Consider the following 18,132-nt stretch of genomic DNA (forward strand, 5'->3'; position numbering starts at 1 on the left):
TTGAATGTCCATCAGGAGTATTTCACACCAGCAAAGTCATTTATGTCATCTATGAACATTACATCTTTGGTTGTTTCAAGCAAGAGGAAGGTGAGACAATTAACAGCTTTGTCAAATGCATGGTTGAAAGGCAGGCATATGTGAATATGGTGACCTTAAAGATGAGTTAACAATAAACTTAATGGTGCTGGGCAAGGAGGCAGCTGTTAGAGAGCGCCATCTAAGGCTAAACAGTACTTTTGAGATATGCAGACCTTGTGGAACTGACTGGTATTCCATTGTTCTATATATAATCCCCATATACTGTGCTAATGCAGTGCACCAATAACCAATAAGATATCTACAGACACAGATATCCCAAGTGCTGTTACTATGGCATCAACCACACAGTTGGAAAAGAATATTATCTGATAATGTAAATCATGTGGCACTAACAACCATTTTTGTCAGCTCATGCGCTGGTTTGGAGTCTTTTCAACAGAATGTGTTGTGCACAGCAAAGAACGCAACCTGGAGTTAGTGAAGACAGACAAACTGCTCCTCTTGGGGATGATTCTGTCGGCAGGACGAGATGGTACCCAGAAATAGTACAGGAGGTGATGGACATGCTCATTCAGACGCTAGAGCAGTGTAGCTGTTTCATTACATACCTTGCCAGGTTTTTGTCTGGGCTGTCAGAGCTGTGGGAGCCATTTAGCAGGTTGACAGATCAAAAGTTTGGCATTGGCAGCCAAAATAAAAAAGAGCAGCATAGGAAATTAAGCACTTTGTCACAGCGGGTCCAGTTCCGCAATACTTGGTCAGAATGGTCGGCTGGTTGCATGTGCATCCAAGACCCTGCCTACATCAGAACAGAAGTATCCTTAAATTGAAAAGGAATGCCCAAGCCTTGTGTTTGCAGACCATCGATATTGCCATTACCTGTAGCGCTGTCTGAAGCTTATAGCCGAAACAGACCACAAGCAGCTGGCATTCTCAGCAAACCACTTTAACATGCACCAAAGCACATCCAGAGTATGTTCTTGGCCCTGCAGAATTATAACCTTAAAGTGGTATACAGGCCTGGTCTAGAAAAGTATCCAAGCGACACCCTGATGTGTCTGATGGCCATGGCATAAGACACATTACCAGTGTGTAATTCTGTTTGTGCCATGGAGAAAGAGCAGCACTCTACTCACCAGACATGCAAGCCACAATTTGGTATTACATCAGCAATTTACAATGAGTATGCAATCTCACCTGCAGTGAGAGACCATGATCTGTCCTGCGATCCTCACTTTGAACTGGCACATTGTAACTATGGATCATTATTCTGACTCCTGGGCCTGACAACAATGAAACACTGCAAGGCATAATTTACTTGTTATGGGGTCCCAGACAAAGAGATCATGGAAAACGGACCTCAGTTTAGTCATTTTGTAGCTCAAACTCAGGAATTCAAACATAAGCCAAAAATGAAGCCAATGGTTAATATTGCGAAGAACTTGTGCAAGAAAGCATACTGAGATGGCTATGACCCATAGATAGCTGTCCTCGAATGGAGCAATGCACCTACGGAAGGGATGTGTAACACTTTTTGCGCTGCAGAGTGAGGAGGAGGACACAAACGCTGAGGAGAGCAAGATTTATTAAAGGGAATTCCATAATCGTGGTCATGATAACAGGCATGGGTCATATCGGGAGGGCAGTCCATACAAGACAGATAGATGGGCATGTTGACAAACGAACTACACAAGACAGGGTAACGCTGAATGGGCAAGTACACAAACCAGACGAAGCAATACTCACAAACCAGGGAACGTAGAACACGACGGTGGGGGCGGGGGGTGGCGAACGTGATTTGTTGACAGGGGGTGGGGGGTGGTGGCGAACGTAATTTGTTGACGGGGGTGGCAAACGTGACTTGTTGACCTGGGGGGGGTGGGGGGGGGGGGGGGGCGAACATAATTTGTTGACTGGGGGGGCCGGTACAAATTCATTAAAGGGTCGAATCTAGCCCTGGTTCACACTGGGTGCATCTCAATTCAGGGGCTGCAGCTTACGTAGACCGCAGCCCACGGAGGCCACACACTTCGAAGGCCGGGTAGGCTGCATCTCACGGCTGTTAAATGAGACAGTCAAGTCTTCGCAAGACGTGTGTTTGCGTGACCACGCTCTGCCCCGTTACATACGTGTTACATACGTTACATACGTGTTAGCGAGCTGTCCGACAAAATGGAGCCAGAAACCGCATTTTTTGATATAATATTTTAATAATTGGCATGTTATTTAGCATCTCATTGCAGTATAAATTTCCATATTTAAAAAATGCCTACATTTAAAAACAAATTCTTTGGCCCGTACACTAGACTCCGCCATGTCGCCTGTTTATTATTCATATAGCAATGAATCCTGGGATATCGTGGGACGCGAAGGATACTCAGATGCATCCTTCGTTTTTGGGGTTTTGAAGGCTACATTCGTCGGCCGCATAAGAAGGAGTCCACGAATTGGGACAGCCTTCGGCGCGGCACAGTGACGTAACCGGCGTACAAATGCGCACTCCGTGGGCTGCAGCCCCTGAATTGACATGCACCCACTGTTCCACAGACATTTTAAACATCCGGGGCTTATGAAAACCGAACAGGCATTAAAACGACAGGCTTAAAAAGGTTTCTTCCAATTGCTTGCGCCCCACCTGCAATACCCAATACCCACCTGCAATACCCATGCACCCCACTAGTGGGGCGCGCCCCACACTTTGAGAAACGCTGGACTAGGGGAACACAGGGACTATAAATACATAAAACTAACAAGACACAGGTGAAGACAATGACGACACGGGTGTGGCAAACAGAGGGAAACCATAGTAACAGACAAGCAGGGAGCAACAGACACGAGTAGCAGGGAAACCGAAGTGACAGCTAGAGGAGAGGGAGGGGGGGCATAGCCCTACGTGACAGGATGGACAGTAGCCCAACACAGAGGCTTATGGCCTGCTGATTGAAAATATTTATTTAGGACTGCCTTATCATCTGTGTAGTTTTATGTATTCTATGATTCTTATTTGATCTTGGTTGCAAAGTGTCCTTGTGTGTCATGAAAGGCACTTATAAATAAAAAATCCTATTATTATTATAGTGTTATTAAATGGAAGGCTCGATAGGTAGGCTTTGCATGGTATATGTTTTATTTTCCATAGCAAAAAGCAAAAAAAATCATGCTGACATTGCAGCAACAGAAACAGCCAAGAACAATAATAAGCTATCTGTCTCTTTTAGTGGCTGGTAGCCAAGAGTAACAGCACGCTAGACTGAAGTTCTCTGCTTCACCCAGGCTCATCAATGACAGGTACCTGTGGGATTAAATAGGGCATAAAGAGACAGAAGGCAGGTGATTGCAATGATTCAATAAACGGGTGACTAAGATGGAGGGGCATTCAGGAGAGAGTGAGTGAGTGGTAGTGAGGGTGGCGGAGGCCTTGGTTTCTGGGACCAGCTCACAGTGGCAGCTTTTTTATGCCAGTTTATAAATCCAGTGAAATAAACACTTCTTTGACTTTTAGTTTTGAATCTTAGCCTACAAAAAACATAAAATATCTTAAAATATTTAGATAAGGTGTATATGCTAAAACTACTGAAATACACACTAAAATATGTGTTCTTATGTAATAAACAGTGAATTAAGTAAATGTATTTATTTCTTCTAAGTTTAATGTTGGTTATTTTTTTATTTACATTTTTGTCTTTATTTTGACCATATTTTAATTTATTTGTATGTTTTTTGTTTGTATATATGTATATAGACAGCACACTGAAGTGCTTCAACTGTTCCATAAATACATCTGCCTATAGAATGGCCTCTACTTCTGACCAACACAGCAATCAATCCCTTATGTACCGCACTGAAATCAAAATATGTCTTTAGAGTAGGATGGGCTAAGTTAGGGTAGTAAATGTTAGCTACCTTGTGCTCTGCTATTAACAAGTGACCCCATTCCTTAGGGGAAAATCAACACATCCTGAAAAAGACTGCATGGTTAAATGCCAATAGGAACAAGTCTTCATTCACCATGGAATCTCAGCCATGCAAGCATTTTATGCTGCAAATAGTAAAGTAATGTAATTGGGCTGGTGTGGCATCCTCATATTTTTCCCCAGAGCTTTAGTACACTGATTCAAACATCTTCTATCTGTGACGGGCAGGGAGTGCGAACAAAAATGGAAGCGATCACGCCAAGTCTCAGGGAAAAAGGATGGTTTAATTGAAAGTGCACAAACCAAAAACCCGTGAACTGATCCGAATTAAGGATATAATGACCAGCGGTCAACTGGTACAAAGACAGGACATATATAGACAAACAAACGACCCTCAGGTGAGACGGATCGTGGGCTCCGCCCACCTGAGGGATGTGCACAACACCACACCCACAGGACTAACTTGAACCCCTTACATGATGCAGATGATTGAGTTGTTTTATCTCTTTCCATATTAAATATAGGAGGGATAAATATTGGCAATATACTACAGGACGTGATGACAGGCATATCTGATTCTAGTCACCATATGGGTCAAATTACTATGAAAACCAGCATCGACAAATGGCACGTCACACTTGAATGAAGCATCACAGCTTATTCATCAAGCTATGAAATATGTGCGTTATTATAGGGGGCCATATAGGGTCTCAATTTGGAATTCAAAAGCGTCCTGCGAGGTCATTGTGGCATAAATAAAAATTTCTTGCAACTCTGGTGATTGGATGTTTTAGCATTCCATTTGCATAGAAAGTAGTCAGACTCATCTGATGAATAGGTAATGCCACCCCTATAATGTGCACAGGTTGCACTGTGGGCTTCCTGCTGCAGGGTATGTCATTGCAGCAGAGAGCATTTACTTGACACTTCAATTTCATAGAATCTTGCCACTTTTGTCCTGGGGCTAAGGATGACAAAGGACATGATTTGTTTGTTTGGTTGTCTGGCTGTCTGCCACCTTATTATTATCAATACTATTACATCTAATCATCATCATCATTATTGATTATCATTATTGACTTGACTTAGACTCTAGCCTAAAGACTTGTGACTTGACTTGGGGTTGTATTTCGCAACTTGTGAACATGTCTGATCAGAGGAAATTAAGAGATCCTTATTATAATGATGGTGATGATAATTATGATAGCTCTCTAGCTCCGAGCTCATTCAAATATGTCTGTGCCATAAAGAACTTTGCAAACCGCAGTGAAGTTGTGCTTTGTGATTTTGTCAATGTCCTTAGAATCTCATACATGCTAAAGTGGAAGAAAATGATCAGATAAAACTGGGATAGAATATCCTTATTTCTTTATGCTGGGGAACTGTGGCATCTTGATTCAACTTCAAAATGCATATCATTGTAGGGAGAAGCCCTGTGAAGGTCAAGGGCAAGGGAAATCACCACAAAATGGCAGATGGAGTGTCTAAACCAGATAATTAGAGAGGACATATCCTAATAAGAGACATGCATGATTAGCCAGGAGGAGGAGGGATGAGGTAGAGGTTGGAGTAACACACAAATCATTCAAGATACGTAAGGTGACATTGTTCGAGAGAGGGAGAGAGAGAACGAAAGAACAAGATAGATTAAAAACGGGTGAGAGGGAGAAAGATTAAAAACAGGTGAAAAATGAAAAGGTAGTCCACATTCTTGAGATCCTAACAAATTAGAATTGAAGTGGTTAGAGATTTTTTATTGTGGAGCTGCAGTTTAATTTCCACAAGGCCATCTGTTTGGAAGTCTTGGATAAGTAATTGCATTCAGTCTGCACATAAGGAGACCGAGCTATCACAGACAATCATGTACAATTAGAAAGCTGGCTGCTCAGATTCATCCATGTTGTCTTAGCATACAGAACAGAATCCTATAGATATTCCATATGTTCTAAAACTAAAAACTGACCATCATGTAAATATACTTGCCAGTATTGACAATGCAGGATGTCAAAATAAGGGTGCAGAAAATACCTTTAAAAGGTTGCAAGTAAGATTTTAAATGAGAAATGACCCAGACATAGCTTCTGAGAGATATGGTGATGTTTTGTATATGATCCAGCAAAATTTCATATTTTCTGTTTCATCTCTTAAAGGTGCCTCATATCTCGAGAGAGTCTCTTAGAAGACAACAGCTGTGTCTCCCCAGTTCTTAATTTTGTTCACTTAGGCTCCGTCTGCTTTCATCTGCTACAGACCAACAAGGTTACCTCACTGTGGATCTCCATTTCCAATTGCATAATGCACTTCAGCTCTGTCAATTAAACAGTTAATATTGAATAAAACAAGAATTAAACCAAATTCCATAAGAAACCAATAGCACTGATGTGGGTGTTCCCCAGTGAGATCAAGAATTATAATTAGATGAAAAGCAATTATTTTCTTGAGCATTTCATATCACAGTCTTATACCTGTCAAGCTCATTATAATGTTTTAGTCTCCCCGATTGCTGTTGTTATTGTGTTCGTCATCTTTGTAATGATATTAAGTGCATAACTACCTCATCCAACGTCAGAGATTGTTTCCTTGCATTTTCTAACTTAATCTAACTTGCTTTTTCATCTCATTCATTGTAATTATAAAGAAATATGGCTTAATTGCATTTTTGAAAATGTGCTATCCAATCATCTGTATCAGATGAAAGACCAAAGCTACTGATATGGCCTAAAATGTTCATGGGCTTGATTATTACTCTCCCCAAAAACATGTCCTGTCTTTTAGATATACCTACATATTTCTTTGTCAGTAGTTATAGAATCCTGGTCATTAATTAAACTAATAAAACAGCTTTGATGTACAAAACATGAGGTTGATTAAAAAGAAGAGGGAAGTCAGTTAACAGACACTGTAAAAGTAAAATTTGTCTTTGGACTACATTTGTAAAAAAATTGGTCCAGAAACAAGAGCTCCTGTAATTCACAGAAAACTGCAGCCCAGTAAACACTTTACAAATAATTGATTGAATTATCACTAAAATAAATTATAAATCTGTTCTCTGAAGACAAATAACTCAATTGTTTTTTTCACTGCTTGAGTATTCAGCATCATAAATGCAAATGAATGAGGTAGCAGCAAGAAAAAAATGAAATTTATATGCATTTATACTCCTTTTAGAATGCATTTTTGTACATATCTAGTATGCATTTTTGTCATTGTTTTTTCCCAGTTAACAGCTGGGATTACATTACAATCCCTATAAAGGAATTGCTTGCTTCATTGATGTGGGAAATACACAGGCCATTAATAGGAGAGCTTCTGTCTTGCTATGAGTATGTGGTAGAATGTGATGCAAATTTCCAAAAATCTCTCTAGTAGTGTATTTTGATTTTTGAATTGCTTACTGTGTCAGTAAACAAGATGAAATCAAACACATTAACTAGACATTATTTCCATTCAAAAATAAAAATGTTTTAGAACTCCTGTTTTAGTATATTGAACAGAAGGTTGCCAGACCCATTTGCTTTACAAGCAAAATGTTTGGAAATACTTTGAAAGTATGGCCAGGACAAAAATAATATCTTCTATTACATATGTGTGGACATACCTTCACAGTTCAATCTGAAGAAGAATAAATCTGTTTAGTATGTAAAAAAAATTATATAAATAAATTTTATGATGTATGGATCACTGTCAATGTAAAAACAGAAAATGTTCATAGTAACAAAGTTCTATCAAGGAATAAGTTCAATTAGCATAATGAAAGATCATTCATATTTTTTAATGTTCTAAGTATTCGGTGTTATGCCTTTTTAAAGCATATGTCTTTGTCTTTCTTATGAGTATTTCCTATATTGTTTAAAAATACCATGAAAGTGTGACGCTCGGGGGTCGGCGAAGGACGAGACACAGAATCCTGCCTTTTTGACTTACGTCACTTTTAATCATACAATGATTGCGCAATAGCGCACGGATAACAAACACTCACACAGCAACGTGTAGACTTTAGACAACGACGAGCACAGGACACTGCGCGAGCGCACATTAAATAGACAGACCACATTAGCCCCATGTGATTACGAGACGATTCACAGGTGAGACACATTATTCACACAACAAAGCTATCACCACGAAGTTCCGAAAACGCAGACAGAGCACGTGGACAACGTTTACACACGCCCAAAAGGGAGGGGCCGGGGTCCTCAACGTGACAGAAAGAAGGTTTTATTTTAATGATTCTACCTCAAATAAAACCATAATGTGTAAAATATCTTTAGCTCATCTTTTACTGATTTTCAATAGAGAAATAAAACACATTGCAATCATTTAAACTTAGCTGCACTTATTGGCCTTTGAAGAAGGTAAATGAAAACTTAATATAAGAATTTCACATGAAATATTTTTATGACCTATGGGTGAAGCCAATCAAATGTCTGTCTTTGTATGCGAACCTACTTCAGGACTTGGCTATTCACTTTGTTATTCGACTGAAATCAGCAGTTGTCCAAAGTAGTATGAGCTAGGCATTGCACACACAGTCATGTGGCTTCACCAGAGGCAAACGGTGTGATTTTGTGTTATGAACAAAAAAAGAGAGGGAGAAAGTGAGATATGGCCGACACATTTTCAATTTCTTATATTACCCACTGACTAATGTATCAAAAATGTTTTGGCAATGATATTGTATAATCTTGTTAACTCCCACCACTCCTTTATTGAATGTATGGACAAAGTTAATGGCTGGTTCCAGCCAGTATGAATTTTGCTTGTTTAATGAATGGCTGCATTAACATGGGGCAAAAAGCACAGGCATTAGCCAGTCATGGAACAGAGAGAGTGCCCCATTTTGAAGCCATCAGGTCAAATAAGATTTTTCTAAGGCCAACGAATTGAAATGGAATACTGTTTGTATAGACTTGGTGCCAAACCATTTCAAAGAATTTAATAAAAGTGTTAGGCTGTCTAGACTGCTGCTTGGATGAGTTGTTCAAAGGCACCGATGGCACTTTCCTCTATTTTAGGCTTGGAATTTTTGCTCATGGCATTGATCATTACATACTACCCAGATAATTATATGATCGACAAATAAAAAGTACCATGCAAACAGCATTGAGGAACAAGCAAAAAAGAGAATAGAACAAGCGTAAGGATGAATGCTGAACATGCAGTTGCACATTCTGCATATTTGGATTATTACATTTTGTCATAGGCTTTTTTTCCAAACAAAATCTCTAATGCTTCAGTTAAGTTTGTTATTTGACAAGTTTATCTACAAAAGGAGTCACAAAAAATATCATGCAGTATGTAATGTTTTCCTTGTCAGAAACTTACACCTGAAGCACAAATACTTGTGTTCTGTAAGTGCAGAAATACAATAATAAATCAAACTTGGAAAATTCATGTGCTCAAGCACCCCGACCCATAGACACAACGTTAGACATATACATTCGATTTCTATTGATTTATTTCAGTAATTGGCTGTCTGACGAGTTCTCCAATCTGGATTTCCAAACCATAATCACTTTGCAAGAAAGAGGTAATTACCAACACGTACCTCTGAGGCCTTTGATTTACCCACAGCATCCACTTACAAAGACATTCACTAGATGTAGTTCGACAGCTTGATAGTTCCTTTTCAGTAGATATTAGCAAGCACTATACACTCACAGGCCACTTTATTAGGTACACCTTGCTAGTACCGGGTTGGACCCCCTTTTGCCTTCAGAACTGCCTTAACCCTTTGTGGCATAGATTCAACAAGGTACTGGAAACATTCTTCAGAGAGTCTGGTCCATATTGACATGATCACATCACACAGTTGCTGCAAATTTGACTGCTACACATCCATGAGGCGAATCTCCTGTTCCACCACATCCCAAAGGTCCTCTACTGGATTGAGATCTGGTGATTGTGGAGGCCATTCGAGTACAGTGAACTCATTGTCGTGTTTAAGAAACCAGTCTGAGATGATTTGCGCTTTATAACATGGCGTGTTATCCTGCTGGAAGTAGCCATCAGAAGATGGGTACACTGTGGTCATAAAGGGATAGACATGGTCAGCAACAATACTCAGGTAGGCTGTGGCATTGACACAATTGGTACTAATGGGCCCAAAGTGTGCCAGGAAAATAGCCCCCACACCATTGTATCACCACCACCAGCCTGAACCTTTGATACAAGGCAGGATGGACCCATGCTTTCATATTGTTGAAGCCAAATTCTGACCCTACCATCCAAATGTCACAGCAGAAATCGAGTTTCATCACATCTGGCAACATTTTTCCGATCTTCAATTGTCCAATTTTGGTGAGCCTGTGCGAATTGTAGACTCAGTTTTCTGTTTCTTAGCTGACAGGAGTGGCACCCGGTGTGGTCTTATGCTGCTGTAGCCCATCCACCTCAAGGTTTGACTTGTGGTGTGTTCAGAGACGCTCTTCTGCATGCCTTGGTTGTAACGGTTATTTGAGTTACTGTTGCCGTTCTATCAGCTCAAACTAGTCTGGCCATTCTCCTCTGACCTCTGGCATCAACAAGGCATTTGTGCCTACAGAACTGCCACTCACTGGATATTTTCTCTTTTCTGAACATTCTCTGTAAAACCTAGAGATGGTTGTGCGTGAAAATCCCAGTAGATCAGCAGTTATTGAAATTCCCATTGAGCAACAACCATACCACGTTCAAAGTCACTTAAATCACCTTTCTTCTTCATTCTAATGCTTAGTTTGAACTGTAGCAGATCGTCTTGGCCATGTCTACATGCCTAAATGCATTGAGATGCTGCCATGTGATTGGCTGATTCGACATTTGTGTTAATGAGCAGTTGGACATGTGTACCTAATAAAGTGGACAGTGAGTGTACTGTGACTGCTATGGCCAAGTAGCACCATATATTCCTGTGGCAATCAACTTTGTAAGTTTAGGTTGTTTACCCTGTTTTTAAATAGGCTTACTTTGCTGTTTGGTGCCATATTATGATTTTGAAGGTCAAGGGAAAAGGGTCATGATAAACAGGCTGCTGAATGAGATAGTGGCTGAGACTACCAAAGCAAATAATTGTACAGGCAGGATGCTGGTGTGAGGCACTATAACCCCTAACAAAATGCTAAACCTGAAGTTTCCAAATAGTTATTGCTCAATGGCCAACTCTTGCCTGCTGGTGTCAGAGTTATTTATAATCCCCCAAAAGGATAAAAATTTCCTCTTTAGACATTTACCTGTTCTGAATTACAGTGCATTACTTCACTTTTAACACCTAGCACAGCCTCTAGCATGTCAACAGGAGCAAATAATTTCAGGTGCAAATAGTTCTGGGATTTGAATTTGCAGACGAAATTACATAGAGAAAGTTGCTTTGCTGAGGAAAGCATAAACTATGTGGTTTACATAGAACTGCAGCTGCAACTACAGTATAGAGGTACCTTTGCTTTGGAGTTACAGAAACATACCAGACAGAAACGGCACAACACTTTGTGTTTTCCTTTTCTCCTACATTATTAACCTTGATAAAGTAGAGTCTGTGGGCCGTGCATAAATTGTGATTTATATTTTTAATCAGTGGAAAGCCTGCTGAATTTCTATGGAGGGAGTGTGTGACATATGGATACAAACTGGCAGAAGTCCATGTTTGTGCAGCATCGTGCTCTGGTTTACCAGGGGGAAAGGTGGAACTGCAGATGTCTCTCTTCTCTCTCTCTTTCTCTCTCTCTACTTTTGTCAGTACTGCATACAAGGGTTTCTGCTCAAAACACTGTCATGGGCTTGGATGTGACCCTCTGGTGCCATCTGGTGGTTAGAAACTCAATCATGGACATCAACATTTGGAGGGGCCAGTATGTGTGTGTGTGTGTGTGTGTGTGTGTGTGTGTGTATGCAACTGGGTGGGGGGTTGTTTATGTGTGTGTGAGTGAGCGGGAGCTTATGCCTTGGAGGAGTAGAGAGAAAATTCTTGGAGGGCAATAGCCCCCCCCAGACACCCCTGTATTTTCTGGCTATCATTGTAGTTTGTTCTCATGCCATTAATTGGTTAAAATATGTTTAAGTATTGAAAAATAAATGCTTCAGTAATTTTAGGACTGACAAGATTTTGTCAAATATTATGTTCCTAGACAATGTGTTAAAATCAGTTTTATTTGAGAAACCTGGGTGAGGAATCAAAGGCCATTAAATTGTGTAGTCATATAAATCTACAATATAAAATTCTAACTCTTTGTCAACCCATGAGTTAGAAAAATATATTAGAAAATGTTCTAGTAACTTTCTAATTTATATTCCATCAACAAGACATAACTCAGCAAACTAGTTCAGTTGCTTAGAGATGTCCAATCTAGGTCTACAGCTAGCTAACTACAGGTAATGTTAACTCCTCCAACACAGAATTTGAACAACTTGTCAACCAAGAATACATCTAGACAATCTGTTAAAATCAAACATTTTGTTTGAGAAATGAAAGATCCTCTAACACAGGCTCAAACATATGGCTGGATGTGCAAACATTGCATGATTCACTTCTCTACCACACATTAACTTTTATTAACTTGTTTGTTATGACCTGTTGATTCTGTGTGACCCATTGTGGTGCCTTGCTGTAAGCAATCAGCCAGAGCTGAGTTAAATTATTCAGAGTTCATATTCATTTGCTAGAAACATAAAATAGCTTTTGTAATTCTAGGTAATAGGTATAAAATAGATTTTTATGTTTCATGTTTAGCTCAGTTTTTTATAGTGATGGTAAAAGATTGAAAGGACTGAAACAATTTATTAAAATCACTTATTTTTCAATACATTTCAAACATCCTTCCACAGTGACATCTAGTGGCCCAACGCCATAGTCATATAATTAATTAAATGCTTGATGTGTACTGCCAACATTATCTTGGCTGTGTCAATTCTTAATTAATGTATATTGATGTATATTATGATTTTAATTAAGGGATATTTTTATAAGTTAAGGGAGTGCAGGTTGTACAGGGAGTACAGGTTTGGAGATTATTAAATTGTGTTCATAATTTTTATTAAGAAAGGCATTCTGCTCGGCTATTCTAGGACTGAGACAGCTCCACAGAGATTGCTGGAATCGAGAGATATGTCTTTGTCAGCTGGAACAAATGAGAGAATACAGCAGAACAGCCCAGTGTTCTGGAGTTAATGTCCAATGGGCAGATTTTAGGCAGAGAGATACTGTTGAACATCAAGACTGTCATTACCAGAGACACTATGACCATGTCTTGCTTCGCCCCCTCTGCTGGCAAAGAGATCCCAGAGACTGTTGTCATTATGTTCACTGGTCTGTGACATAGTAGCTACTGACATTTATGAGACACAAGAGATTGATTGTGTTTGGGAAGTTTCATGAATGTCTGTCAAAGTAAGAATCATTCAGTGTGTCAAACATCACATAGCTTAGGCTGCATTCTGTGGACATTCTGTGGTGACTCTGGAGTTTAAAAGAGTTTCCACTGAAAGGACCCACACAGACTCCATCCCACATTGTTACCTCATGTTCCACTGGATATTAAGGCAAACTGTAAAGCAGTTTAGAGATGCTTATGAGAGTGGTGCAGACCTTCCTTTGATTACGAAGAAAATGGCATGTCAACACTACTTGTTTACTGATGGCCACATATATGAAATAAGACATAACTTTGGCTTTGATCACTTCTGCCACTCCATGCTGACCTGATATCAAGAATTCAGTATAGCTTTGTGAAGATCTTTTGCTGGAAGAGTGTAATTGGGGTCATGTGTGCAGAGTCGAACAGCAGAAAATTTGGCTCCTCAAAGTGTTCTGCAATCACTCCAACTCTGCTCCAGATTTTCATCGTCCCACTCCTTGCCTGCACCTGGTTAATAGCACACCACGGTCCCTCTGCTCCAGTGTTTCAACTTCCCACTTAAGCCAGAAACAATGTTTCTGCTTCAATATGTTTAATGTTTTAAAATCTCAGTTCTTAGCTTAACACAATGAAAAAAAAACACTTTAAGAAAAAAAATGTGTTTTACTGAACTGAAAAAACAGCAGCAGGCTGCAATGTTTTTTGACTAAAAAGCAATAATATTGTTTAGTTCACAGTGCACTGTGCAGTGACACATCCCTGCAGATAAAAACATGTTTTCAAGATGTTTTTTTAGATTCCACAATGGATTGTTTGTGTGCCTTCATCCTCCATAACAGAAAAATGTTGTGAGCCCTTCATAATAAGGTCAAGAGCCTCATCACAAACCTGCTTGAAGCTGGCACTTCGTGATCAGAAAGAGAATAAACACATTTCCGCTTATTTGTGCTGTAAAAAACAATGTTTGTGCAGGAAATTAAACAAAACATTTTATTGACATCACCTACCCCCATTAACAACCAAATCGCATCAAAATACTCATTCATTTGTGCCAGTTTGTGCTGTCAAAAGAAATGTGTGTTATCTTTTATATTTCACAAATTTTAAAGCAGTAATGATGTGACAACACTCAGTCCCCATTGGTTTAGTCCTGCTTGTGTTTCGTTTGTGCTGTTAAAGGAAATGTTTGGGCTATATTTCTTTAAGTATAGGCAAATCTATAAAATTTCTGTCAAAGTCTAATTTATTTAAATAGCGCTTTTTACAAGCCAGTCATGAGGGCTGACTGAGCCATTGCTTTTCACCCAAATCATTATCACAACTATATTGACAAATGGTCCTCCCAAGGTTTCTTCCTAATCCCTACCTAGGGAGTTTTCCCTTGCTATTGTCACTCCTGGCTTGCTCATTAGGGACCTGGACCCATTTGCTTGTAAAGCTGCTTTGTGACAACTTGTGTTGTAAAACGTGCTATATAAATAAATTTGACTTTGCAAGTCGTCTGGTAATCTGTGATGATGATTCTGTCATCCAGCCATGTCATGTGACATGGCTCCTCCCTCTCCTCCCCCAAGCTCCACACCTTCTTTTAGTACATTAACTGAAGGCTGATTAAATAGGCGAGTATTAAGTCTAGATTTAAAAAATTGGAACTGTTCACACTGAGAATATTATTTAAGTGGACAGAGTTGTCTGTAAAGGCATTAAATACTCACGATCAACAGAACTTTACTTGCTCTGGTTTTCCCCTCAACAAGGTTAGACCTTAAAGGGTGGTACTTTTTCCTGCACCACTTGAATAGCAAACAGCTGCAAAGGCTTATGTTCTGATTTTACAACCCCTGTCAAAAAGTACTCATTCAGACATTTTATTCTGCAGAACAAACTCAGATCCAAAACATGATGCAATAATAAGGTCATTCCAAAGTGCAACTTGTTGGCTTTCAAAAACACTAAAATAAATAAAAAAAAACATTGTGGAAACAAAGTAAATGTTACTTTTATTGAGCAAGCACAGGGAAAAATGGAATCATGAAACAGATAAACAAAAGAACATTCAAAATACACTGCTCAAAAAAATAAAGGGAACACTTAAACAACACAATATAACCCCAAGTCAACCACACTTCTGTGAAACCAACCTGTTCAGTTAGGAAGCAACACTGATTGTGAATCAATTTCACTTGATGTTGTGCAAATGGAATAGACAACAGGTAGACAACAGGTAGAAATGAGAAGCAATTAGCAAAACCACTATAAAGGAGTGGTTCTGCAGGTGGGGATCACAGACCACTTCTCAGTACCTATGCTTTCTGGCTGACGTTTTGGTCACTTTTGAATGTTGGTGGTCCTTTCACACTCGTGGTAGCATGAGACGGACTCTACAACCCACACAAGTGGCTCAGGTAGTACAGCTCATCCAGGATGGCACATCAATGCGAGCTGTGGCAAGAAGGTTTGCTGTGTCTGTCAGCATAGTGTCCAGAGGCTGGAGGCGCTACCAGGAGACAGGCCAGTACACCAGGAGATGTGGAGGAGGTCGTAGGAGGGCAAAAACTCAGCAGCAGGACCGCTACCTCCGCCTTTGTGCAAGAAGGAACAGGAGGAGCACTGCCAGAGCCCTGCAAAATGACCTCCAGCAGGCCACAAATGTGCATGTGTCTGCACAAATGGTTAGAAACCGACTCCATGAGGATGGTATGAGGGCCCGACGTCCACAGATGGGGGTTGTGCTCACAGCCCAACACTGTGCAGGACGCTTGGCATTTGCCAGAGAACACCAGGATTGGCAAATTCCCCACTGGCGCCTTGTGCTCTTCACAGATGAAAGCAGGTTCACACTGAGCACGTGACAGACGTGACAGAGTCTGGAGACGCCGTGGAGAGCGATCTGCTGCTTGTAACATCCTTCAGCATGACCGGTTTGGCAGTGGGTCAGTAATGGTGTGGGCTGGCATTTCTTTGGAGGGCCGCACAGCCCTCCATGTGCTCACCAGAGGTAGCCTGACTGCCATTAGGTACCGAGATGAGATCCTCAGACCCCTTGTGAGACCATATGCTGGTGCGGTTGGCCCTGGGTTCCTCCTAATGCAGGACAATGCTAGACCTCATGTGGCTGGAGTGTGTCAGCAGTTCCTGCAAGATGAAGGCATTGAAGCTATGGACTGGCCTGCCCGTTCCCCAGACCTGAATCCGATTGAGCACATCTGGGACATCATGTCTCACTCCATCCACCAAAGTCACGTTGCACCACACTGTCCAGGAGTTGGCGGATGCTTTAGTCCAGGTCTGGGAGGAGATCCCTCAGGAGACCATCCGCAACCTCATCAGGAGCATGCCCAGGCGTTGTAGGGAGGTCATACAGGCACGTGGAGGCCACACACAATACTGAGCCTCATTTTGACTTGTTTTAAGGACATTACATCAAAGTTGGATCAGCCTGTAGTGCGTTTTTCTACTTTAAATTTGTGTGTGGCTCCAAATCCAGGCCTCCATTGCTTAATAAATTTGATTTCCATTGATGATTTTTGTGTGGTTTTGTTGTCAGCACATTCAACTTTGTACAGAACAAAGTATTCAATGAGAATATTTCATTCATTCAGATCTAGGATGTGTTATTTGAGTGTTCCCTTTATTTTTTTGAGCAGTGTACATCACTAGTATTTAGTCGCACCACCTTTGGCTTTTATAACGGCTTGCAGTCTCTGAGGCATGGACTTGAGTTACAAACAGTATTCATCAATTTGGTGCCCACTCTGATAGCAGTTGCCAGATCAGCTTTGCAGGTCGGAGTCTTCTTGTGGACCATTTTTTTTCCTCAATTTCCACCACAGGATTTCAATTGGGTTGAGATCTGGACTGTTTGCAGCCAGGCCATGACATCGACTGAATGTGTCTTTCTCCAAGGAATGCCTTCACTATTTTTGCCCTATGGCATGATGCAGTCATCTTGGAAAATTATTTCATTATCTCCAAACATCTGTTCTATTGAAGAGATGAGAAAACTGTCCAAAATGTCAATGTAAACTTGTGCATTGATAGAAGAATTAACCACAGTCAACTCCCCAGTGCCTTTGCCAGACATGCAGCCCCATATAAAGGACTGTGGAAATGTGACTGATTTTTTTTCTTCAGGCAGTCCGCTTTATAAATCTCACTGGAACGGCACCAAACAAAAGTTCCAGCATAATCACTTTGTCCAATGCGGATTCTTGACTCATCACTGAAGATAACTTTAATCCAGTCATCCACAGTCCATGATTGCCTCTCCTTAGCCCATTGCATCCTTGTTCTTTTCTGTTTAGGTGTCAATGATGGTTTTCTTTTAGCTTTCCTGTATTGAAATCCCATTTCCTTTAGGTGATTTCTTACGGTTCGGTCACATACATTGGCTCCAGCTTCCTCCCATTTATGCTTCATCTGTTTAGTTGTACTTTTTCAGTTTTCAAGACAAATGGCCTAAAGTTCTTTGTCTTGACACTTCGAGGTCTTTCTAAGTCTACCAGTATGCTTGGCTTTAACAACCATTACATGCTGTTTGTATTTGGTCCATATCTTGGATACAGCTGACTGTGAACAGCCCACATCTTTAGCAACCATGCATGAAGAGTTACCTTCTTCAAGATGTTTCACAATCCTCTGTTTCAAGAGCCATTTATCTTGTTGCAACCATGGTTCTTGCCACTCCACTTCATCCAGCAGCCCCCCAAGGTGTCATGACTGCAGGTGTTTTTAACTGCAGACTAACTAGCAGATCTAATCTGAGGCAAATGTCCATTTAGGGAAAGGAAATTGACTGGGTATGTCCTTATTTTCTACCTCCAATTTGAGTGATTACATGTTTTTTTCCTTAG

Source organism: Brachyhypopomus gauderio, chromosome 4, assembly GCF_052324685.1.
Source record: "Brachyhypopomus gauderio isolate BG-103 chromosome 4, BGAUD_0.2, whole genome shotgun sequence".
NCBI classification, from domain to species: Eukaryota; Metazoa; Chordata; class Actinopteri; order Gymnotiformes; family Hypopomidae; genus Brachyhypopomus; species Brachyhypopomus gauderio.